The sequence below is a fragment of the Neofelis nebulosa genome, chromosome 5 (genome assembly GCF_028018385.1).
Source record: "Neofelis nebulosa isolate mNeoNeb1 chromosome 5, mNeoNeb1.pri, whole genome shotgun sequence".
Classification (NCBI taxonomy): domain Eukaryota; kingdom Metazoa; phylum Chordata; class Mammalia; order Carnivora; family Felidae; genus Neofelis; species Neofelis nebulosa.
This window is the reverse complement of record NC_080786.1, coordinates 6,666,584-6,692,128: the sequence shown is the minus strand read 5'-3', so window position 1 is coordinate 6,692,128 and position 25,545 is coordinate 6,666,584. Positions and strand designations below refer to the sequence as shown.

Genomic DNA, 25,545 nt, shown 5'->3' with positions numbered 1-25,545 from the left:
TTAAGACATTTAAGAAAAGACAATCTGGGGCTCCTGGGTGGCTCAGTCGGTGAAGTGTCCGACTTCAGCTCAGGTCATGATCTCGCGGTCCATGGGTTCGAGCCCCGCATCCGGCTTTGTGCTGACAGCTCAGAGCCTGGAGCCTGCTTCAGATTCTGTGTCTCCCTCTCTCTTTGCCCTTCCCGCACTTGTGTTCTGTCTCTCTCACTCTCAAAAGTAAATAAACTTTAAAAAAAAGAAAGAAAGAAAAGACAATCCTGACACTGGAAGAAAATATCTGCAAAACACAAATCTGATAAAGGACTTAGGTCCAGAATACATTTTTTAAAAACTCTCAAAATTCAATAATAAGCAAATAACAACCTAATACCAAAAAAATGGCAAAAGATTTGGACAGATGCTTTACAAAAAAAAAAAAAAAAAAAAGATATAAGCATAGCAAAAAAGCACATAAAAAGATACTCTACATCATTAGTCATTAGGAAACTGCATATTAAAACTACAATGATTTACCATACATACAGAGTTAACATTTTATTTTTTTAATTAAAAAATTTTTTTACGTTTATTTACTTATTTTGAGAGAGACAGAGCACAAGTTGGGGAGGGGCAGGGAGAGAGGGAGAGAGAAACCCAAGCAGGCTCTGTGTTGTCAGCTTAGAGTCCAACGTGGGGCTCGAACCCATGGAACACGACATCTTGCCTGAGCCAAAATGGAGAACCAGGCACTCAACCCACTGAGCCACCCAGGTGCCCCAGAGAGTTAACATTGTGAAAGACCACATGTTAGTGAGTATGTAGAAAAGGAAGGTAAAATGGTACAAGCACTTTGGAAAACAATTTGATAGTTTCTTAAAAAGTTAAATATACATCTACCATACGATCCAGCCATTTCACTCCTGGATATTTACCCAAAAGAAAAAAAAGCACATAATTATACGAAGACTAGTATCAAATATTCAGGGCAGCTTTATCTATGAAAGCTAAAAACTGAAAACAAATCAAATGTCCATCAACAGGTGAGTGGATAAACAAATTCTAATACGACCATACAGTGAAATGCTGACACATAGAACATGGGTGAATCTCAAAATAATTATGCCTCAAGGAGCCAGACAACCCCTGCCCAAAAAAAAAAAAAAAAAAAAAACCAGTATGGTATGAGTCTCTTTTTTTATAAACTTCCAGAAAAATGCAAACTAATCTATAGTGACAGAAAGCACCAGATCAGGGGTTGCCCAGTGATAGGGGTTGGGTGTAGAAAGGGTTAAGAAGGGGCCCAGGGGCACAAAGAAACTTTTGAAGGTAATGGATACATTCACTATTTTAATTGTGGCAATGCTTTCCTGTATACATGTGTCAAAATTTATCAAATTGTGCACTTTAAATTTGATTCTATGTAAATTGCATCTGGGTGTTGTATGTAAGCAAGGAATCATGGGAATCTACTCCCGAAGCCAAGAGCACACACTGTATGTTAGCTAACTTGACCATGAATTATATTAAAAGAGACAGAGAGAAAGAACTCATCACAAACTGTGATCCGAGGATCAGTGTTTGAGTTGTCTACTGCTACGTAACCACCTAGCTCAAAAACTTCAATGGCTTAAAACAGTTGCCATTTAATTTGTTCATAAGTTTGAGGATCAGGCACCTGGGCAGGGCTCAGCTGGCTGGTTTGCTCCTGTGCCAAGGGCTGGGGTCATTCACTCAGCTACATTCAGCTGGTGGTTGGAGGAGCTAGAAGACCCAAGAAGGTGCTCCTTCACACGGATGACATCTTTCCACCGGGCAGTCTTGGGCTTCCCCACAGCGTGGGAGTCAGGCTTCTTACGTGGTGTTTTGTTTCCAAGAGAGCGTTCCAAAAAATGAAAACAGGAGCTGCAAACCTCTTAAGGGGCAGTCCCTGAGGTTACACAGTATCACTTCTGCTACATTCTGCGGGTCAAGGCAAGTTGTCCTGTGATCCTTCAGAGGAAGGAATACATCTGTCTATCCCGTGATGAGGTTTTGCAAAGAACGTGCTGCCATTTTAATCCACCACAATCAAGGAGCCACAGTGTGCTGCCTGTGCCTCTTCATACCCACAGATCTGGTCCCAGATCACTGGAATACTGACGGAGCAAAGCCCCCACCTCTCCCTGACCATGCTTGCCAGGAGTAACAGCCAAAGCCCTAGGAACCTGGAGCGTATCTCATTGGTGGAATCTAAATTCCAATCCAGAACTCTGTCTGCAAAAGAATCTAGGAAGTCTAGTTTCTGGCTTGGGTACAGAAAGGAGCACCAGAAAAACGCTAAAGTGGAAGCTAAGTGCCCTGCCCACTACGTCCGCAGGGACTGGAAGGCACCAGAAACCATCAGACGGCTCTATTTTGCTCCTAAGTGTGAGCCAACAGGTATGTGAGCCAGGAGGCAGATGGGGGCTGCTCGCTGCTCTCCACCCCCAGAGGCCTGGATACACCCCTAGAAGGTGTTCCTGTTGGATGCTTATCTGCCTGGGAAGGGCATCCCAGCTGGCAGCTGGGGGCTGGGGTTGCACACTGAAGATATTCCAGCTGAGGTCTTGGACTCTGGGGACAAGCGAGAGCCATTCCACAGGGATTTCTGAAAGAACAAAAGCCAGGCCAGTGCTCACCCTCATCTACCCCTCTAAAGGTCTGCTGATAAGACCGTGGCCCTGATGTCAGCCCAGGCTGAAGCCAAGCTCCCTAGGAAGTGTGATTGGGTCCCCAACATTCATCTCCCAGAATGGGGGTGGCCATACAGATCCTGTCTCCACAGCCCTTAGAAATTATAAGGCTGCCTCCATCAACAGACGAGCCCAGAGCAGCCCCACACTCCCACAATGCACATCCGGGGTTCCAGGGCCCCAGACGCTCCCCCAGGGACCCCAGCAATGGCCACAGCCACTCACAGGCCCTAGGAGGTCACTGCTTGTCCTGGGCCTGTCTCCCACTGCGAGCGGGGAGTCTCAGCCCCGGCAGCCCGGATGGTCTGAGCTGGTGAGAGTGGGAGGCAGCTCTTGTGTTCTCCTGTCAGCGCTCACTCGAGAAGCCTGCACTCCAGCCCTTGCCTCCTGCGCTTGCCGACAAGAGGCGATTTTTGTCAGTCCCTGCCAGTTCTGAGCGTTTTTTCTGGCCCGAAGCATTCACTTCCGGTGAAAAACCCAATTTCCCAACAAAGTCTCCTGAATTCTCTGGTCAGGTCTGGCACCTTGGTTCCTCTGCTTCCCTTGGGAGCATGCCGACGAGGCGAGGTAGGCGGCCTGCCGGCCAGGGCCACCCGAGACCCGTGTCACCAAGGGCGGAGATAAGGTGGGTAGCCCCGGGGCAGAGTTCCTCCTTGGTCCCTGTGGACTGAGGGGCTGCCTTCCTTCATTCCTGGGACACGCTTGCTGAATGTTAGAAGGGGACTTCACAGTCCCGTCTCCTAGAGATGGGGAAACTGAGGCCAGAGGAGTCTGGCCGTGGGTCTGCTCAGCACTAGTCAGTTGGAGTCGCCGACCCCACAACCAGCCCCCTTCCCACAACCATCGCAGTTTTGTATTTTTAGGAAACTGCGAATGCGGGGCGGGGCAGGTGCTGGGGAGGCTCAGAGGTTCCCTAAGTGTGAGATAGGGACCTATCCCCTGGCTGCCTCCCTCTTCTCTACCCCCACAGTACTGGGGGAGGAAATGTCTGACTGGAAAAACAACAAGCAGAAGCAAAACACAAACCAAAAACAAAAATTAAAAAAAAAAAAAAAACCCACAGTCTTTCGCTTCTAAGTCCATGACCCGTTTCTGGGCAACGGAAGCCTCTAGTTCAAGCTCATATACAGAGCAGTGGAGATTGAATACCTAAAGTCCAGGGACTACTCCAGCTCTCTGAGGCTCCGAAGAGCAGCTCTGACCTCCATCCTTCAAAAACCACACACACCTGTCTTCTCTTCCGCTCACACACCCACCGACACACATTCCTGAGGGAAGTGCCACGTCTGTTGGAAAAGGTAAAGATGTCTTCTTTCTTTCTTTCGGAATTTGTTGCTTATTTACGTTTTAATTCACATGCAGGCAAATCCATCCTTTTTGGTGTACAATTTTATGAGTCCTGACAAAGGCAGGGCCACCAGGATGGTCAAGGTACAGATAGTTCCGTCGTCCTAAAGCATTCTGTCCCTCATGTGGTCCCTTCGTATTGAAGCCTGCCCCTCCCTCCACACCCAACCACCTGGCAATCACTGTTCCTTTAAGCTTCCCCTCTCCAGAATGTCATATAAATGCAATGATATAGTATAGGTAACCTTTTGAGGCTGGCTTCCTTCACCGAGCAATAACACACTCATATCCATATTAATATTCGTCCAATACATCAGTGTATGAAAATGAACTGTGCAGAAGAGTCAGTGTCCATCTGGTGGGGGGGGGGGGGCTCCAGCAATGAGCACGGCTCCCCAGCTCCTCTCTAACCAGCATCATCCTCCCCACCAACACGGTCCCGTTCCGGCCCCTGACCTGCCTGATCACCACGACCCGCAGCCCGCCCTAGTTCACGTGACCCCTAGTTCATCGGCTGCTCCCCAGTCCTGTCGGGGCTGCTGGCCCCTAATCCGGGAGGGAGAAACCCAGACACCCGCAGAGCCATGCAGGTAGTGTTAATAAGCCTGATGCAGTCAGGAACGGTGGCAACCCAACACAACTGGAGAGCGAACATCCCAGCGAAAGACATTCACGGTAGTAGACACTATCTGATACACTGTTCCTGCCCCACCCCCGCAAAAGCTACAACATCTGCGGGCCGCATTCAGGTGCGGGGACTCTGCCTGCCGCCTCTGAATCTCTCGAATGGAGCCTGTTCCGCCACTCCACCACTGCACCGCTACGAACTATGACAGCACACAGGGCGACCATGTCACCGTTCTGCAGGAGGCAGAACTCAGGGTGACCACGTGTCCCCCACGGAATGCAATGGAACGTGGGGAAGCAGGTGACCCTCTGCAGACTTAGGATACGTCTATGGGATCTGCTTTGTGCAGGTAAAGCTGTGCGAGAGGCCAGCTGAGTGGAAGGGATGATGGCAAGGAGACCCCCCCCCACCCCACCCCAGTCACAGCAGCCTGGTGCTTCTTTACAGTAACATTCTTCAGGGTACAGATTGGCCATCTTTGGCTCTTTCCTTACTCTTGCCGTGTCCCATCCACCAAGAACAGCACAACCCCCCACATATACAACCAAGGGGAGGGGGAGGTGGCGAGCTGCCCAGAGCTGATAGCTCACCACTGTGCCCTTTCCTGGTGTCGCCCTTCGCCCAAGGTTATGGCCGCTTGGCAGGTGCAGCCTACGACCACAACCGGTTGAAGTCGACGTAGAAAAGCCTGCTCACTCTCCTCTGCTCTCAATTTGGAACCACTCCAAGGGGCCATCCAGCTCCAGACCCTTCTATGGGCTTGGACGAGGTCTGTGCTGCAACCGCATTGGAGGGAATTTCTCCCCCCCCCCGACCCTGCTTCGCTCAGGCCCTGCACATCGGCTTCCCAAGCACATCCCTAGAAACTGCTTGCACACAAGCCTCCACCTCAGAGTCTGTTTCTAAGGAACCCAACCAAAGGCAAAGGGTGAACAGGCTTTAGTTAGTACAAATATCAGAGTCACCTGTAAAGTATTTACTCCATCTCTCAATTTTCCAGATGTTATTTCGTTTGATCCTGCAAGCAACTCAAAGAGGTGGGTGGGTATATAGTTACTCCATTTATACATGAGTAAAGTAAGGTCCAGAAAGGTTGGGTGTCACATCCAAGGTCAGTCACATGGACAATAATAATCGGATCTAAGCTTCTGACCCTCCAAGCCCTGCTCTCTAGTTCACTACAATGGCCGGAGCTGTTGGGAGAAAGACAGCCCTTTATAGGGACGAGATGGAACAGGTGGGGGGTATGAGCAGGCTGCCACGTACACTTGGGCTTCACACAATCGTGGGGCACGATGCACATTCCTAGACAACAGAGTTTCACGTCTATTTTCTCTCATCTCTCCAGCAGATGGCAGTCAAGTGACTTTAGGAAGGGGCAGCTCTTCATTTGCAGACCAGCATCACTTGGGTTACTGGGGAGCCAGCAGAGGCAAGGGACGTGTGTGTGTGTGTGTGTGTGTGTGTGTGTGTGTGTGTGTGAGAGAGAGAGAGAGAGAGAGAGAGAGAGAGAGAGAGACAGCGAGACAGAGAGAGACTAGGGCAGAGGGTACATGTAGGAGACAGCCAATCCCACCAGACAACAATCCCTCAGATATGAGCTAACCTGTTCATTTAGGTATAGGAGGGATCAGGTCACCATCTCCATGGAGGTCCCTTCGTGCCCTTGACCACGAATACATTTCTCCTTTTCTCTGCCCCTCCTAAGATAGAAGGTCTCAACTTCAAACCGCTCAAGCTTCAAAATACAGCAAAGTCTCTTCTGAGGAGAGCTCTGACAACCCACGAGGGTCACCTGTAATCACTTCTTAAAATTACCTGGGGTGAAAACTGAAATGGAGGACTGTCTTCAAAATATAGCAGGGGCGCCTGGGTGGTTCAGTCAGTTAAGTGTCCAACTTTGGCTCAGGTCATGATCTCAAGGTTTGTGAGTTCGAGCCCCGCCTCCGTCTCTGAACTGACATTGCGGAGCCTGCTTGGGATTCTCTCTCTCTTCCTCCCTCTATCCCTCCCCTACTCTCTCTCTCTCTCTGTCTCAAAGTAAATGAGTAAACATTTTTTTTAATTTTGCAAAATACAGCGGAGTGAAGATACCTCTTAAATTGTCACTTAAAACGGCAGTGCAATGATTTAAAGAGGCATAAACACCACAAAAGTGTGGAAGAGGTAGCAACGGTAGTCGTGACAACTTTTCGGACGTTGGAGCAGCAAGTGACCTAGCAGAGCCGGAAAGCTGGGTTCGAAGTGCTCGCAGAGGGAGGGGTGCCAAAGGAAAACCAAGGACACCCTCCTCCTCGAAACCCTAGAACGTTCCTGGGATTCCGGCACTGGCACCAGGCAGCTTTGGAAGTGGGGGAGGGGGCGCGGCTGAAAAAAGGAGAGGGCTGGGCAACAGTTTGTATTCAGAGCACCTGGGCTTCCAGATCCCTCGCCACCAGACACAATCTGGCTACATCTTCAGAGAATCAGTGTCATTCGTTCACACGCAGAGTGAAAAAGAAGTATGAAGGTGTGGGCTTGCAGTTGACTGTCCCTGGGGCCAACCTCTGCAAATCTCCTGGCCTTACCCCCACGCTCGTGCAATGGTTTTGCCGCTCCAAGCACGGTGGCCTCGTTCAAGGCAGGAAGAAGGGGAAGAGGGAGAGAGCTCATCCAGCTGCCCCTGTCCTCTTGTATCAGGAAAGCAAATGCCTTCCCAGAAACCGCCCCGCCCCAGCCAAACTTTGCTCATGACTGGTGGCCATCATGCGGCCACATGGCCAGCCCTGGGTACAGGAGAAATGAGGAGGCAAGTACTTCTCTTGGACAGCCTTCCTGGGAGAGACAGGCAGGGAGAAAGGGTGAGGATAAGTGTGGAACGAGCAGAGCTCCCGACAGGTGGGCTTTATGGTGGGGACGGTTGGGGGCCCAGCATTAGAGGTCTTGTCTCTCGGGCTGGGCATTTTCTCAGTGTGAAATTCTCCAATCCTTTGCCAGAGTTCTGGCACCTAGCAGAGGTAGGAAACCAAGGGTCCCAGGAGATCTTACTCTCAGTAAAGCCCCTCACTTCCGCCAGATGCCCCCTCCCAGAGTCATATGGTTGGTCACAAATGGGGGAGGACCAGCCCCTGGCTGGGAGGGGCAGGGAGAGGCATCCCTCTGGGTCCTCCTGGCTTTTGTGTGAGCTTTCCACCAAGCCTCCCGCTTCCAGCCCCGACCTGCACCTCCGCCTTCCAAGATGCCTAGTCCTGAGTGTTTATGGGTTCTGAGCCCCAGACCAGCCTGCCTCTTCACCTGCCCTTACCCCAGGCATTAGCAGAGGGAAGAAAACAGAAGCACAAGCTCGTTACCACTCTTCCCTCTAATTACCATCTCCTATCCTACCTGTTGTCCATCTCTAGATAGGACAGAATGGATAGGGAAATGGATAGAAAAGCTGTGGTGTGTGTGTGACATAGAATGCTCTGCAGCTGTCAGAGCGAGGAATTAACTGCCCACACTACAATGTGGACAAGAGCTCCCAAGCAGAGTGTTAGGGGAGACACAGAAGAAGAAGAATGAAAGTTAGAACAATACCCATTTATATAAATGAAAAGCACATATACACAAATGGCCAATAAACCATGAAAAAGTGCCCGATTTCATTAGTCATCAGGGAAATGCCAATTAAAACCACAATGTGAAACCTCTGCGCACCCACTCGAGTGGCTAAAAGGAAAAAGATAAAAATACCAAGTACTGGGGGTTGCTGGAGGGTAAACTAGATTCTCATATAGTCGCTGCCGATGGAGTATACGTTGGTGGAACCACTCTGAAAAACTCCTCGGCAGTGTCTACTGAAAGGGAAAACGCTCTCTCCCGTGACCCAGCAGTTCCTTCCCAGAAAGGCACGCTTACGTTCACCAAAATCCATATACTAGAACACTCGTAGCAGTGCCGTCCGTGGGAACCCTGCAGGGGAAACTACCAACCCCCATCAGCAGTAGAATGGATAGATGGTGCTAGTGTCATCCAATGGAATTCTAAAAAGCAATGAGAACAAACACACTGAAACTACAAACAGTGGTAGGGATGGTTCTTCAGAAGAAACCAGACACTAGGGTTTATGCTTGCTGATTCCATTTATGTTTTTTTAAGATTTTTATTATTTTTTTTAATTTTTTAACGTTTATGTATTTTTGAGAGACAGAGCGAGACAGAGCATGAGCGGGGGAGGGGCAGAGAGAGAGGGAGACACAGAATCGGAAGCGGGCTCCAGGCTCCGAGCTGTCAACACAGAGCCCGACGCGGGGCTTGAACCCACGAACTGTGAGATCATGACCTGAGCCGAAGTCGGATGCTTGACCGAGTCAGCCAGGTGCCCCTCTATGATTCCATTTTTTTTTTTTAATATCAAAAGTAGACAAAACTAACATGGGCAGCTCCATTTGAGTGCGTGTAGCAGTTACCCACAGGGAGAAGCTGCAGTGACAGGAGGAGGGTGTGGACAGGGCTTCTGGGAGGCTCGTGATGTTTGGTTTCTTGATGTGTGCACTGGTTACACACAGGTTTTCAACTAGCGACCACCCTTGAGCTGAACATTGAGGGTCTGCACTCTTTTCCGTGCGTAAGTTATAATTCAGTAGAAGTAACACAGAGAAAGAAAAGCCTGGGGCAATAAAAACAGAAAACACACAGGTGCGAACCATATTACACATTTTACAGATCTCCTTTTTCTACTAGAGAGGGAAACTGTGTGGGCCAGGGAACGACGTGATGATGGGAGCAAAGGGAAGAACTAACAGGAAGTAATATAGGAGAAGAGTCTTGACCCGGTGCGCGACTCCAGTGCCCTTAACTTTTGAACCAGAAGTGGGGGAGAGGGGATGGAATAAGGAAAACACTAGTCTTAAAAACTTTGATTGTTCTCAGACTCCTGACCGTATGTTCCTGCTTTAATTAAATGGGGTCCTGGCAAGAAAAGAAAGTCGCCCAGATCTTGGCAAGGGCTCCTCGTAGAAGGTCCCAGGCCTGTGCCCTTTCCTGACCCCCTACGGGCCCTCTCAGACCACTAGATGTGTTAGCCGAATCTCCACGTGGTCAGAATTCTGATTCCTCCCTCCCCTGGGCTTCTCTCCCCTGGTTTACAACTGTGGCGCGTCTAGATTCATGCCTTAACCTACCTCTCCCGCGCACCAGCCAAATGCCCAGCGCTAAGGAAGACTCCGAATACTCCAGTCTGCGACATGCAGCTGAAGCAGGGGACCTCTCTAACGATCCCCCCACCCCCTCTCCCCCGCCCCAGCAGCCTCCGCTCCAGCTCAGTCTCCTGCTTGGCCCAATGCCCATTTGTAAGTTCCGATCTGCCTTCTGGGGTCTAGAAGCCGGTGGTGGAAAACCTCGGGAGGACCCCCATTGTACAGCCCTCTCCTCCCGCCTAGGAGGGGAGAGCTCAGGGAAGGCGGTGGGTCCCGCGCCCCCGGCTGCCCGTTGACACTGCCTGCACTTCCCGCTATGACCGCTAGTGGGAGATGCTGGCCAACCTGAGGCCCGTCAGGGGGCTAGAAGCCGGCAGGCTGTCTGTGATTCATCTGTCTGGCTAGGAGCCATCCTACCCAATCCAGGCCCAGAAAGTGTCCTGTGTCCTAAACTTTCCTGCAGACAGACTTCCTCACCGATCCCCCCACCCTGGTCTAGCCGTCCTGAAAGCAGAGATAGCTCCTCAGTATATATAGAAGCCACCAGGGGACACCTGGAACCCCACACGCAGGTCCCAAAGGGACAATGGCCTCAGGGTGACCTGTCCAATATCCCCGTGGAGGGGCAGGTCACAGCCTCTGAACTCTCAGACCCAGCACCTTGGTGCTTTCTGAGACACCAGGACCCGTTTTGCCCTCCAAGAGCAGCTTTAAAGTCAGGAAAGTAAAATGCTACTGATAAAGAAGACAAAGGCTGTGCGTGTGTGCGTGTGTGCGTGCATGTGTGTGCTTGTGTGCCTGTGTGTGTGTGTCTGCGCTCCTGCACTCCTGTGACAGCTCTGGGCAGTGGTCACTGCACGGGACAAAGCATCATCCCTTCCAATTATCTTACCGGCCTTTGGGAAAGAGCTCGTAGCCTGTCTTGTTTTAAAAAGGCGTGTGTTCCCGGGCATGTGTCCCTATGGGTCAGCCCAGGTGCCCAAGCCCTAGTTTGCAGGGTAGTCTCTGTCCGTGTGTGAGAGGCAGTGTCTAACTCAGTGTCCCCACGTATGAGTGTGTGTGTGTGTGTGTGTGTGTGTGTGTGTGTGTCGAGGTGCAGGTTGCGTGTGCCCCAACGAGGTGGGCGTACGTGAGCATGTGTGGGTGTCTGTCTATTTGTTGCTTGTGTCCCTGTCTCTGGTCTGCGTGTGTCTGTGTGTCGGTGCAGGCGTCTGGTACCGTGCGGAACTGGGTGCTGCCCGTGCTTCTGCGGGCCAGTGTGATCCCCGTGTGAGCGTGTGCGCCTCCGCGGCAGCGTGTCAGGGGATGTGCGTCTCCGAGTCGCCTGTCGCTGAGTTCATCAGAGTGTGTCTGCCGATGTCCATGTGGGTGTCTGTGTGTCGGTGCGTGTCTCTCTCACTGCGCAGGTGTGCGTGTGTCCAGTGCGTCCGCGTGTGTCGTGAGGCCGCATCAGGGTACGTCCCTGTCCAGGGGGCTGAGTATCCCTCGTGGGGTCCCCAGGTCGGTGGCGATGCCTGTGTGTATCCGCCGGTGCGTGCCGGCGTGTGCCCGTCCCCGTCCGCGTGGGTGGCTGCATGTGGCGAAGCGTCCCGGGGTCGGTGAGCGTGCACCCCAGCGTGTGCCCGCGTCTGCGTGTGCCTGTCCGTGTCCGCGTGGGCGGCGGTCTGCGGCCGGGGGCCCCCCCGGGGCAGCGTGGGGGCGTGCGCCCCGGCGGGCGCCCAGGGGTTCACCCTCTGAGCGGGCGGAGCGCCACGTGCGGAGTCCGGGGCGCGTCGCTCTGGGGCGGAGCCAGCCCGGGGCCCCAAGCCCCAGGCCGAGCCCAGGCGGGGCCCGCCCCCGACCCCGCCCCCAGCCCGAGCCCGCGCCGCCCGCCGAGCCCCGGAGCCCGAGCGGAGCGGCGGAGCCGAGACGGCGGCGGCGCCCGTGGGATGCGGGGATCGCGCCCCCGGGGCCGCTGAGCCTGCGCCCAGTGCCCCGAGCCCCGCGCCGAGCCGAGTCCGCGCCGAGCCTCAGCCGCCCATCCCGGGGCCCGGGCCGGGGGACCAGCAGGTGAGCGAGCGCCCCCGCGCCCGGGAGCCCCGGCCCGGCCGGAGCCCCCTCCGCCTGCCGCCGCCCAACTTTCCTCCCCGAGGGTCGGACCCTCCAGCCCCTGCGCACCCCCTCCCCTGCCCCGGGTGCGCCCGGCAGTTCCCTCCCCCATCGCTGCCCCCCGAGGCTGGGAGGCGGGAGAAGAAAGGGTGCAGATCTGCCGGGCTGGAGGGGACCCCCGGGGGGGGGGGGAGGGGGGCGTCTGTAATCGCCTTGCGCCCCCTCCTCATCCTCATCCCTTTCCTTCCGGGTTTCCCGGTGCGCTGTCGAGGGCCGGGGGGGGGGGGGGGGGAGGAGGAGCCGCGGCCCCGGCTTCCCGGCCGACCCTGGCGCAGGCTCGGGGAGGGTCTGGGATTGGGACCCGGATTCCCGAGGCCGGAGACCCCAAGGTCAGAGCGGCGACTAGGCGCGCAGTGAGTGTGGTTCCAGAGAGCCGGGGAGCCGACCGAGCAGGGCTGGGGATGGGGGAGGGGGCCAATCACCCCCTCTCTCTGGGCCCCGCCGAGCCGTCCTCTGAGGGTATCCTCCCTGGGACGAGATCTCTGCCCGTCCTGACCTGGGAAAGATCTCTGCGCCCTGAGGGGGCAGAGATTTATATGTGTGTCCTGTCTCTCTGCGCGCTCCGACCACGAAGAGATCTCTGTGCCCTCTGACGCCCCAACGGGGCCGCATCTGGTCTCTTTGTGCCTTGAAGGAGGGAAGAACTCCTTGTGGCCTCAACAGAGGAGATCTCTGTGCGCTGGGACTGGCGAGAGTTCTCTGCCCTCCTCGCTCTGACCTGGGCAGATCCACTCGCCCTGACGGGAGGGAGGCGGCTCTCATTCTCTGCGTTATTTGATCGTCTTTGGTGGCACCGGGAGGAAGTCGTGGTGGCTAGCCTTGTGGAGGCCAGAGATGTGGAGAGTGCTGGTGGTGGGGGGATGCTGGGGACGAGGCCCCGGGCATAGGCCCGCCTTGCAAACACCTGTTGGAGGCCGGTGCACAGATGAATCAGGAAGCCATGACTGAGGTTGGGGCAGGAGTCAGTCTTCTCTCCTGAGAGCCCCGAGACCAGTCCCAGGAGGGCAGGATCCGTCTCCTCTTGGGGTCCTGGGCTGGCATTCCATCCCCCCAGCTGTCTCTCCCCAGCTCCTGCTGAGACCCTCGTCACTTTCCTCCGTGAGCCTAGACAGCTCAGTGGAGACAGACACACCATATGACCCCACCGCGCTGCAGCACCTCAGCCTTCTCCCTGATTCCCGTCAAACCCCTCAGGATCTACGGGGACCTTGAGTAGCAGAGGCCCAGGCCACTGGGAGCCCAGCCCTGGGTACTGCTGTCCTCAACTCCCATCTCCTTGCCCTCGACTCCTCCCAGTTGGAATTGGGCAGGTGCACGTGAGTGGGTGGTAATGGAGCTGGAAGGCGGAATGAGGGTGGCACAGGCTGATAGCTGAGACCATGCTGCAGTCACAGGAGCATCGGAAGGGGAGGGTCAGGGCACAGCCAGACCGTGGAACGCAGATTTTATGCTAGAAGGTCCAGCTCTGTGCTGCAATGAGCCTCGTTGAAGTTTTAATCTAATCCTGTCATGACTGCCACATTGTACAGGGGGAAACTGAGGCTGACGGTGGGCCAAGGACTTACCCAAGGTCGTCTAGAGAGTCAGTGAATTTGGCACACCACCTGGGGTGAAGATTCCTTGAGAGCCACTTCCTGGGGGCCAGAAGGACCTAGGACTGACCAAAGAGGATCTGAGCAGACAGGGAAGGGGCTCTGGAGTGCCGAGAACCAGCATTCAGCCCAGGGTGGTGGGGGCAGCTGCTGTGCCTCTGAGGTGCTTGGCCTGTCTCTGTGTGGTGCTCAGAGCTGCTCTGGAAAAGTTCCAGGATTGACTCACTCAGCATGAAGACTGAGCTCGGAGTGGTGGGAAGCATCAGAGACAGCTGACAGTTGTGGAGCAGAGGAGGCTGGTGCCCCAGCAACCCAAGAAGGGAGTCCTGGGAACGTCCTGGGACAGAGGTCAGGGGCGGTCTCCGTTCTGCTCACAGGAGGCTAGTTCCCGCTCACCCATGGGAAGGTTATCGGAAAGGTGTGTAACGACAGGAGTGAGCCCCCTTGCTCACCTGAAAGAGGGCTGATTATCTTCCAGCCGGAAGAGTCAAGATTATCTAACAAAAATAACCTTCCACATGGGTTTTGAAGGATGCATAGGAGTTTTCTAGATGAAGGAGCTACAGTCTAGCCATCAGGACCAGCTACCCAGTGCCGATTTGTGAGACAACACAAATTCAGTTCAGCGACCCGTTTGGGTCTCATGGTGTGAGGGAGGGAAGAGCAGAAGCTAAAGCCAAGGTCACAGTCACGGGGGCCCTTGTGAGCTCTACTCAGGAATTGGGAATTTATCCTCAGTAATGGTACTAAAAATAGCTAACATTCACTGAGTGCTTTCTGCCAGCCAGGCATGGCACTAATCACTTTATAAGGCTCATCCCCTGAATCCTTGCGTCAACCCTGGAGGCGGGGGACCATACTAAGGACAGTATTGCAGGTGGTGAGACGGGAGACCCAGAAAAGTTAAATAACTTGCTCACACATCTACTAAGTCACACATCTGCTAAGTAGCAGGCCTTGGGTTTGAACCCAGGTGTCCATATATCTGCTCTAGACTGTCCTACCCCTCTAGTGCAGACCGTGGGTGCCACCAAAAGCCTTTCAAGTGAAGGAGAGGAACAGTCAGGTTACCACAGGTGGTGGAACTTGTCCTGTTCCAACTTTCTTCTCTGTTCAGGGACTCGCCACTTCTCCCATCCCTAACTTTGATTGCTCATTAAGTGAGATTCCCCACCGCCCTCCCACACGGTGAGCAAAGTTTAGGTTGGCAAGCTTGATAAAGGACAAAGGAGAAGCGACGGATGTTGCGGGGCCCTGACTGGAACCGTCGGTGCTTCCAGAGAGAGATGCCAACGTCCAGCAGTCATTTGGAGGGGAGAGTCCAGCGTTCAGGCAGGAGAGCTGGGCTGGCGGTGGAAACTTGGAAGCATCTGCAGAGGCCGGCCATGGGATCCATGGCAGTGAATTAGACTGTCCAGCAAGAGTGCAGACCAGAGGTTCTCAACCCTGGCGATGTTAGCATCTCTCGGAAAGCGTTTTTAAATTGAAAAAAAAAAAAAAATATATGCCCAGGCTCCACCCCCAGAGGTTCTAATTCGTCTGGCACCAGAAATGTTGAAAGCACCTAGGTGATCCTAATGTGGGATAGAGGGTGCAACACAACAGGGTGGGGGCAGTCCAACAGTCAAGGCCGGAGAAGCCTGCAGAGGAGCCTGAGAAGGAGCAGTCCGAGGGTGGGAGGCAGGCCAGGAGTGGGAGGTGTCACAGAAAGCAAGGAGGGAGCCCGTCCTGGAGGAAGGGGTGTCTTCCGTTTCCTTCTGCCGAAGAGTGAAGAATCTTTCGCATTCTGAGAAGTTCATGGATAGATCAAAAAGAATGCATAATTTCAAAACGAGTGTCTGTTAGATTGAGCAACAGTAAGGGTGCCCGTGACCTTGGCAACAGAAACTTCCTTAACACCTACAGAATGTGGTGCCCAGCGCAGATGGACAGTTGTTGAATGAATGAATGAATGAATGAATGAATGAATCAGTGAGGGTAGGAGCTAGTTTGGAGTGGATCCAGGAATGAGCATGAGGTGAGGAAGTGGAGACAGCATGTGTAGACAGCTCTTTGCAAGAGTTTGATGGTTTAAGAGGGAGGGAAGAGATAGAGGGGAGCTGGCCGGGGGTGGGGTCAAGGTCGGGGGGGGGGGTTGTAGGGAGAGCCTGAAGTGGACTCTAGGCATGTGTGTTCATGCGGTGCACCCACGGGCAGTGCTTATAGGGAAAAATACCTTTTCCTCACAGGGAGGGGCCAGAGGTCTCTGCATTGACCTTGTGCCCATGGGGCCTCAGTTGTTCTCAGAGGGGGATTTTGCGGGCAGGCACTGTGATTCCTCCTGGGGGTGGGGGGCACGAAGGAGAAGGAAATCTTGCTGTGAGGAGAGAAAGGTGTTCCAGAAAGCAGTATCTGGGGACACGATGAGGTTGTATGGAGCAGGTACCCAGGAGTAGGGGGGCTAGCGTAAAACTCCCGTGGCAAACTCTACAGAGGAAGCAGAGAGGAGAAGGGGTGAAGCCAGGGGCAGCCTATGGAGAGAGGCTGGACGCTGCAGGGAGCAGAGCAGGCATGGGGGGCGGGGGCGGCTGCAGAGGAAGCCGGGACTGGATGCCCACTGTCTTCTGCCAGCCCAGGCTGGCCTGAGGTGGAGGTCTGAGGCAGAGTTCAGCCTGAGGTGGTTGGGGAGAGCCTGGATAGGACATTCAGGACCTACTCTGTGCCATGGAAGATTCTAGAAGGTGTACAATTCAGACACAATAACCGCTCTCATGGAGTTTACCTGCAACTGGGGAAAGACAGTCTGGATACCACTTAACAAATAGATACAGAAGATAATTTTAGATCATGACCAGGACTATGAAGGAAGTAAAACAGGATGATGTGATGGAGAGACAAGAGTGGCCCTAGACTGGCTGGTCAGGGAAGGCCTCTTGAAGGAGGTGATTGAACTGAGACCCGAATAACAAGAAAGAACCAATCCAGAGGACATCTGGAGAAAGAATATCTTATAAAGAGGGAACTGCATGTGCAAAGGCCCTGAGGCAGTGACAGGCTCCTGAGGCATGGGTGGCTTAGGTGGCCAGAATAGAGATAATGAGGGGGAGCTGGATGCCTCAGTTTCTGACCCCCACCCTTTCCATCATCTGCCCCCTTCTGATATGCATGGGTTATACCACTGCCTGGGACTGGCAGTGGTTCCTGGGGATGAGACTATTTTTAGACACAACTCTTCTCTTTGTGGGCCTAGAACATACCGTGTCTTTTTAAGATGATCAATATGGAATGGGTGCTATTTATAGAGCCTCCACGTCAATTCTTGGGGCCTGGGACCCTCACACGGGGGAGGGAGCCCAGGAGCAGGCTCCTCAGGAGCAAGCCCCGTGGCTGGCACAGCACTGGGGCCATGTGACTCATGGACTCTTTGAAACTTGTGTCACCTCCCCTGCCAGGCCACCCTCACCCCACCCTGCAGAATCACAGCCCTGGGCTGGGGAGCTGGGTGCCCACGGTTTCCCCACCACCAGCCTCATTTCCTGGAGGAGTATCTGGTGCCCCCCAAGCCCAACAGAAAATTTACTGGTTATTGAAGCTAGAGTCTGGTGGGACAGTTCTGCGAATGTCTCTTGTCCGTTCCTCACTTTTACTACTCTGGATGGGCAGAAAAGGATACCGAAGACCCTCGGGGCCTGGCAGGTTCACCCCCAGGGCCAGAGAGAAGGCTGCTCAGGGCAGAGGAAACACGTGGTTGGGGCTGGGGGCTCAGCCTCCCCAGTGGAGGTCAGCGTGGCCCAGAGGGCGCCTGGAAGAGGTGGGATTAGAGTCCAGCTGAGGCGGAGGCACAGAATTTGGAGAGGTGAAAGCAGGCTGTGCTTGCGGGCCTGTTCTGAGAAGCAAACGTGTGTGCTCTGGGGCTGGAGTTCGGTTCTTCCTCCTCCATTTCGCCTTCTGACCAAATCTCCAGGGAGGCCGTGGGAAGCCGCACCTCCCCCCGCCCCCCAACGCGGGGGTGTTAAGGGAGTGAAAGAACAGGATAGAGGTGCTCTCGTGGCAGTTGTGTGGGCGCCGGAAGGTCCCTCACCCGCTTGGAGATCCCGCTGGTGTCATCTCCAGGGGCCTGTCCCCTCCTTGCAGCCCTGGAGGCCGAGGGCCAGCGCGGGTCAGCCCGTAGGCTCAAGGTCACACGGGCATTGGGGCGGCGCTAAGCCTGGGCCCCTGTCTCCCTCGCCCCACCCAGGCCTGGCCCGGGCAGTCCCCGTGCTTTCTGGGAATGGATTTTGAAGGGTAGAAAGGCTCTTCCTGGCATTAAAGGATGGTAAATGCCTTTCTGGCGGGTATCGATTCCTCGAAGTCCTGTGTGAAGGAAGGGCCTGACTCCAGAGGCAGTGTTCAAAGGGATGGCAAGGCAGGGAGAGGTTTGGCTAGAAGCACTGATTTCAGTTCTCGGGCTACATTAGCTGTCCCTCCATCTGGCCAGGCTGGGAGATCTAAGACGGGGCGGGGGGGGGGGGGGGGGCTGGAAATCAGGCCACGGGAGGGACCAGCCTAGCCCCATCAATACTTGCTGTGTGGCCATCAGAGCCCCAGCCTCATCGACCTGCGCCCATAGCAGGAAAGTGGTCCAAAGAGCCCCTCAGAGCCAGAGTGCCTGCCCTCTGCTGCCCAGCCCTGCTGCCTGCTTCGGGGCCCATCCCCGGGAAGAATCCAGGCCCTTCAGCCCATTCTCCCATCCTCCGACTAAGGGACACCCAGCTGGTGTGGGGGGTGCAGGGAGGCAGAGGGACAGAGGCCTGCCCGCCACAGCCAGACTTGAGCGAAAGAAGGCCCGGGAGCTCAGCTGGCCATTTGCAGTGGCAACCCAGCCACCACCCCCACCGTGGTGGGCTTGGATGAGGCACAGACTGCCAGTTAAATAAAGCGACAGCTAGTTGCTAACAAAACTGGAAACCCAGGGAAAGCCCCCACTCGCTTGCTGAGCTGGGTGCCTGTTAGATGTATAATTGCTGAGTTTCTGTTTCAGGAAATGTCTGAGGGAAGGAGAGAAAAATACTCCCTAAGGATCCCCCGGGGGCGGCCGTCCCCAGAGATAGCTGGACTTTGGGGCCTTTCCAGCCCTTGCCTTTTATGATTGAGTTGTTTCTGAAGGGCTTGTCCCCAGATGGGTCACTTATGGTCGCTGTGCATTGCAAAGGGAACTTAGATGACTTAGACGGCAGTCACCAACAAATACACAGTAAAAATCTCAGAAGCATTATGTCAAGCAAGAACATTCAAGGCCAACAGCCCATACAGTGTGCTTCTATATATGTGAAGTTCTAGAACAGGCAAAACTAATCTGTGCTGATAGAAATCAGAAACGTTGACCGGAAACGGACCTTAGGGAACTCTCTGCGGTGATGGGAATGTTTAGGATCTTAACTGGGGAGCGGAGGGGGTAGTTACACAAGTATATAGATTTGTTAAAAGTCGTTCACCTATAGCATCTAAAAATCTGTGCATTTTCTTGTTTGTATATTATACCTCAATTTCAGAGTATTAAGGCAAAAGGATTGCACATGCATACTGTGTCAACAGACACTTTTGTGGCATAGATTTTGTGTATCTATGGGTGGATTGCCTTATCTCTGAGGAGTAAGGGACCCTACGCTCCCCAGGTTTCACTGGGGGAACTTCTGTCTCCCTCAGTGCACACAGTAGGTGCTCCATAAATGCTTCGGTTGCCATGACATCGGTGCACGAAGGCTTTTTTTTTTTTTTTTTTTTTTTTTAAGCCCAGGTATTGAGCAAAATGAGTTGGAAGAAATGGTGCTAGAAAGAGGCTTAGGATGCTGATTGCTGTCTCTTGGGCACCTGTGTGCCCTCAAGGTGATTCCCAGGCCATAGGTGGGCACCTTTCTGGCCCAACTGTGTGTAGATGCATGGGTATAGATGGTCCAGGGCCTGGGGCAGAAGTGCCCTGGTTGACCGAGCCAGCTCTCTGACTTCTGAGTTCTGTGGTCGCATCGTGGATCATTCAGGTCCCCACCCTGGAGACCCAGGGCCTCTAGGCAGCCCTGGGCCTTGACTAACAGCTCAGTGCCTCCTGGCACAACATTATAGATCCCTGTGCATGGAGCAGTGAACAGGATTACAAGGCAGACTCGGGCTTGGGGGGGAAGAGGATGTCGTGTGCCCTGTGGAGGGGCCCCTGAATGACCTGGGAAGTTTGCAGTTCTCCTGACCTGGCAGTGGGAACACCACTGACCCCGAGATGAATGAACCGCTTCCAAGCCCGGTGGGCCCTGTGCTTACTGTGGGGAAGGAGGAGTTTGAAAAAACAGAGGCTTTGGCTGAATCCAGGGCTCAAGCCAAAGGTGCCCCCGCCCCCATTCCAGCTCTCCCTTCAGCGTCCACTCCAGAGAGCGCCCCCCCCGCCCCGGTCTCAGGGACCCCATTTCATCCTGCCTGGGGAAACACTCTCAGAGCAAGCGGGTGGGGTTTTCCTGTCAGCTGAATTAGCCTCGGCTTCAGCCTGAGTGTTGGAATAAATGAGATGCAAATGAATGTAAATGAGGGCATCCCCAGCTTCTGGGGTGGGCGTGTTCGCCTCCGGGAGGGATTGGGGGGGGGGGGGATTCTGCAGGACTTCCCCAGATTGCTGGGGGCTGGGATAGGGACTAGAGAAGGAAAGCCCCCTCAGGATCCTCACCCCCTCCCCAGAGATAGGGCTCGGACTAGACAGAGTTAATGCGTGTGCAGCCTCAAAGGAGTGGAGCCTGCAGGGAGCCGGTTAGCTGAGGCCCTGCACAAGGACATGCCAATGTGCCTTTGATCCGGGAGCAAGGACCTGAATGCACAGGCCACGAGCACCAGCTGGCACCCCCGCTGAGCTTTTGTCCAAGCTGGTACCCTGGGAGCGCCAGGACTGTGCAGATAATTGCCTGGGCAGGAGGGATGCTGTAGACCCCTCCCACTTCCCCCCTGTCCCCCACCTCCCTCCCAACCACCCACAGCCACTGCCCCAAACCGGGGTGGCCACTTTCTGGTCTGCGGAGGAGGACAACTGCCCTTCAGCCCATCCCTACCCCCTCCCTGCCCCTCCCCTCCCCCACCCCCAGCTAGCCTGAGGCCCAGCCCAAAGCGGGTGGAGTTCTGTAAGGGTTTAGAGCCTGGTGGCCGGGACACCGTGGTCACGCCATCAGTGGAAATATAACGTGAACTACAACCGCAAGTCACATATGCAATGTGAAATGTTCTAGTAGCCACATTTTAAAAAGTCAAAAGTAGCAAGTGAAGTTAATTTGAACATATTTTACTTAACCCAGTACATCTAAAATATCATCTGTGTAGATCGTAATCCACGTTTAAAAGTTAATGATGGGATCGTTGAATTCTTGACCGTACTAAGCCTTCAGAGTCGGTGTGGAGCGTACAACAGCACATCTCGATGGGCACGAGCCACATTCCACGTGCTCCGTGCCATGGGGGCTGGGTGGCCACCCTGTTGGACAGGGCAGTTGGACAGGGCCAGAGCTGGAGAGAGAACCTGCTAGGGAATCATTTCCGACGAGGGAACTGCTGACTCTCTGGGCATGGGCAGAAATAGGCCAGGGCTCCCTGGGAGCATCTGCCCACGAGTGGGCACAGACATGTTGGCCAGCCAGAGGAGGCCAACAGGGACTAAGCCAGGGACTCCTAGCTCTGTAGTGGGGATCACAGACATGCCCCACCCACGGTAGACCTTGCCCCTTCCTCCCCACCCTCTGTGCCATCAGAGGTGGGAGACGAGGTAGGACCTTGGTTAGACCTGGCTTCGCACAGACTGGGGCTCGCTTACTTGTCCTGCGAGCATCAGATTTCCCCTTGTGTAACGGAGATAATAACCTCCCCTCTTCCTGGGATTGTTGCAGGGATGAAAGGTGACCCACAGCAGCACTTAGAGCCATCTAAGTGCTACTTAGTATCACGTGATACTGCTGGCATGGCCCACCCAGCTCATGATTGGGGAAACTAAGGTCCAGAAAAAGGGGGCGTTCTGATGCTGTCCAAGCTCACCGTGTGGGCTAGTGGCTGGGCAATAGGAGGGTTAATCTGGAGCTCATTCACTCATTCGTTCATTCACCAGGCCCTTCGAGGCATCTCTGCTGGGCCGGACTGTGCTTTGGGAGCTCAGGACACAGCCGAAGGCAGACGCAGAACAGAGACAGGGAATCTTCCAGAGAGGGAAGTGGGGGAGCCAAAGATGGAAGCGGAGTTGGGCACAGGGCCCGGCTCTCTGGCCCAGGGCATCGCTTCCTTGCTAATCTCAGCAAGGCTAAGTGGAAATTTCCTTAGAAGCCACCGAGTCACATTGTGGATGGCTCGGACTCATTTTCCCATCATGACCTGTTGATTTAGGATCCATCACCTTGGGCAGAAAAGTACTCTAGGAAGTCATTTGTAGGACCATGCACACAGTGGGTGCTGCTTAAATGTTCACTGAATCACTCAGTTGATAAAAAGGATTCTATGCGTTGAGGTGTTGATTAGTTTTAACTTGTTTTCCTCAAGGAAGATATGAATTCACTCCTGGTGCCCTCCCCTCCACCTGTGGGGAGTGAGCCCTGGCTTCCTGAGCGCCCACATGCTCTCCCTGAGCTTCGTGCTTTAGGACTGAGGAGCAGTGGAAAGCAGGGCCATGGGGCAAGGGCACAGGTTGCCTGAGCCTGCAGGGTGGGAGGGAGGAGCACAGAGCAGAGGAAGCCGGTAGAGATTTTCTAGGAAGCCTGGGAACCACTTCCACGGAGCGCCTTGCATAAATTTACATGGCAAAGAATATTCTTTGCATGTTGTGTTCCAGAGGCTCCGATTCCAAGGCGACCAAAATGCCAGAGGTGACTCAGGATGCTGGAGCATGCCTGCCTTGGGATCCGGGATTGGAACAGGCAGGAAGGCACCACAAGGAGAGGCTGGGCTAGAGTCCGGTCCCTCTTTACCTCTCAGGTGACCGGCCATCCTGGTTTGTCCGGGACCAAAGGGTATCGCATCTCAGGATGCAGAAACCTTAGTGCTGAAACCAGGGAGGTCCAGAGCATCAGTCCCCAACCCTGGACAGTACCCACGGCTGCACCCTGTCGAGTTCCACGTCATGGCATTGTGACCACCGGGAATTGAGCACCAGCTCTGTGCCCCATACATTCAGGAAAATCTTTCTTCAGGGAGGCCACCTGAAGAGACAAAAAATAAGAGACAAGTCTAGAAGGGTCCAGTTTCTGGTGTGGACGCTGGCTGTTCTCCCCCACGGCATCTTCACCCTGTTGTGAATACTGGTACGTATAGGCCAGCGACTCAGAGGAGGGGGGGCCAGACCTTCCCTAAGAAGGGGTTTTCAGGCTGTTGGGTGAAATCAGACTCACCCCAGGGACCATCAGAGAACAGCCGAGGCCAGGAAGCGGGGAAGGGCAGGGTACCCAGAGGAAGGAGGTCAGTGTGCGTGGGCAGTCACAGAGGGTGTCCTGGAGGAGGTGGGTCGGTGAGGAGAGCCCTCAGGGTGGCCCTGCCATCGCACAGGGCAGGGGACAGTGTTTGGGAATGTCTGAGCCAGGGAGTGATGGAGCTGCATGTAAAGGATGGAAGGAAAGAAGGAGGAGGCCAGTGGCTGTGGTGTCAGCACAGTGCCAGCCGGGTGAGGAGGCCTGTCCCTGGGCAGCGGCGGTGGGAAAGGAGGCGGGGGCGTTTGGTGAGGGTGCAGGGGTGTAGCCCGGGTCAGAGGAAAGGATCAGGAAGAACCGATTTGAGAAGGAGGGTTCACGGTCTGCTTGCGTGAAGTCTCGGGAGCCAGCAGAACTTTGGGAGAGATGCCCCCAGTAACCAGAAACTGATAAACTTGAGAGAGGATGGAGTCAGGGGCCCCTTGAGCTTGAGTGAAGCTGACAGAACAGGGGCAAATGGGCCGGGAAGGGTGATCGGCTGGGAGAAGCCTTTCCAGCCTTTCCAGCCTTTCCAGGGAGTGGACAGACAAGCTGTCCCGGACGAGGGGAGAGTCATGGGCGTGCTGTTTCCAGAGAGCATACTCTTGGAATGAAACCAGGTCTGGGCTCCCCCACACGCTGGAGCTGTGCAAGACAGAGGCCCCCTGCTCCTCCCAGCCAGAGGTGGGGCCTCCCTGGAAAGCCAGGGGCCTGACCTCCCAGGCCCGAAGGCTATAGCCAGGCCTGAGCCTGGAGCGTCCTTGGCCCACCCCCAACCCCTCCTTACCTTGGCTTCACCGGAAACCTTGCAGCCAGGGCCCAGTGGGTCTCGGCCACCGGCAGGGCGTGGGCCCTGAGCTGCTGAAGGAAGGGCAAGGCCAAAGCCAGGTGCAGGCAGGGGAAGAACAAGAGAGAAAACAGATCCATCCTGCCCACCCACCACGCACCGCCTTCGGGGGCCAGAGACAAAGGACACTCTTGACTGGTTTACTTTGGAACCTGAGGCTGCCTGGCTGAGGTGGGGGGGGTGGGGCGCTGGCAGGGAACTTCATCTGGAATCTGGTTTCAGAAACCACAGACTTCCCAGACTTCCTGGGACAACACCCTTCCTAAGACCCAGGCCCCCATCGTCAGCGTTCTTTATGAACGTGTTAAACAATAAGATCTAGCAGTGGGTCTAATAAGCATTGTAATTTTGAAGTATCGATAAGCGTTCATGATATTTGAGATGCCTGCGGCACCTGTCATGGGTCCGGGAAAGATCTGCAAGCTTCTACTGGTCACAGGTACCGCTCACGCTATCGTTTTGCTACCTGCATTCATAATTGAGGGAGGTGCTTAATTGCAGTGAGAAGTTAGTGAGAATGAGGTGTCGTCGTTTCCCCTGCCCTGAACTCTTTCCCGAACTCCATAGACGAACAGAGGTGTCTCTGATGTCACAGTCGGAAGAGTGGTCGCCCCGCCCAGGGAGGTAGTGACGGGAGGGGAATCTGAGTCTGGGGGACCGGAGACAATTATTTTTCTTGACCTGGGTGCTGTTACCAGGTTTGTTTTGTTTACAGACGTTCATCCACCTGTACACTTAGGAGACGCGCCCCGATCTGCGCGAATCATCGATTTCAATATGCGTTTTAAAAACACCTTTACTGGGGCGCCTGGGTGGCGCAGTCGGTTAAGCATCCGACTTCAGCCAGGTCACGATCTCACGGTCCGTGAGTTCGAGCCCCGCGTCAGGCTCTGGGCTGACGGCTCGGAGCCTGGAGCCTGTTTACGATTCTGTGTCTCCCTCTCTCTCTCTGCCCCTCCCCCGTTCATGCTCTGTCTCTCTCTGTCCCAAAAATAAATAAAAAAACGTTGAAAAAAAAAAAATTTAAAAAAAAAAAAAAAATAAAAAATAAAAACACCTTTACTGGAACAGACGTATATGCAGGTGTCAGCTTGTGCGTGCATGCACACTCTCTCTCTCTCTCTCTCTCTCTCTCTCTCTCTCTCTCTCTCACACACACACACACACACACACACCCCAGTATATACCGGTGAGCCTCTGCAGGTCCATGGGCATACATGTGTCTCCAGAACCTTGCAGGCATGTGGACACAGATGGATACAGTTGAGACAGAGAACACTATTTTTAGGAAATACTTCCAAGTCAAAGAGGAGGCTTCCTGATTTACTTGACTGGTGATTGCTGATGGTGGAGAGAATTGCCCTGCAAAGGGCTGTTGTCATCCAGGCTGGCTTTTTTTTTTTTTTTTCTTTCTTTCTCCTCCCCCCCCCCCCACCTTTTTTAAAAGAAAGACTAATGACTTTATGGCTTTTGTGAACATAATACAAGATCATCCTAACTAATTCAAGCACTAAAGGAAAGTACAAAAAGGAAAGCGTAAAATTACCCAAATTCTTACCAGCTAAGGGGAAAAAAATCATTCATCTTTGGTGATGAGTATTACAGACACCTTTCTTTGTTCACTCGAAGATGGAAGCTACACAGAGATCGCTTTTAGAAAACGGGAGCCCACTCCCTCACTTGCTATTTTTAACAGAGATGCTCCTTTAACTTGACTTGAATGGAACAGA

At 54.1% G+C, this 25,545-nt stretch overlaps 1 protein-coding gene across 9 annotated transcripts in view; it reads left to right on the top strand.

Moving 5' to 3' along the window:
- The first annotated feature begins 11,665 nt into the window (after positions 1–11,665).
- SCN5A (sodium voltage-gated channel alpha subunit 5) overlaps positions 11,666–25,545 on the top strand; it is a 94,013-nt gene continuing 80,133 nt past the window's right edge. For 4 of the 9 annotated variants that reach the window (XM_058729442.1, XM_058729445.1, XM_058729443.1 and 1 more), the window contains exon 1: positions 11,667–11,870. The gene's annotated coding sequence lies outside the window, so the exon portion shown is untranslated. Of the gene's footprint in view, positions 11,871–25,545 lie in introns of all 9 variants that reach the window. The other 5 variants (XM_058729444.1, XM_058729439.1, XM_058729440.1 and 2 more) reach the window with 2 other exon arrangements.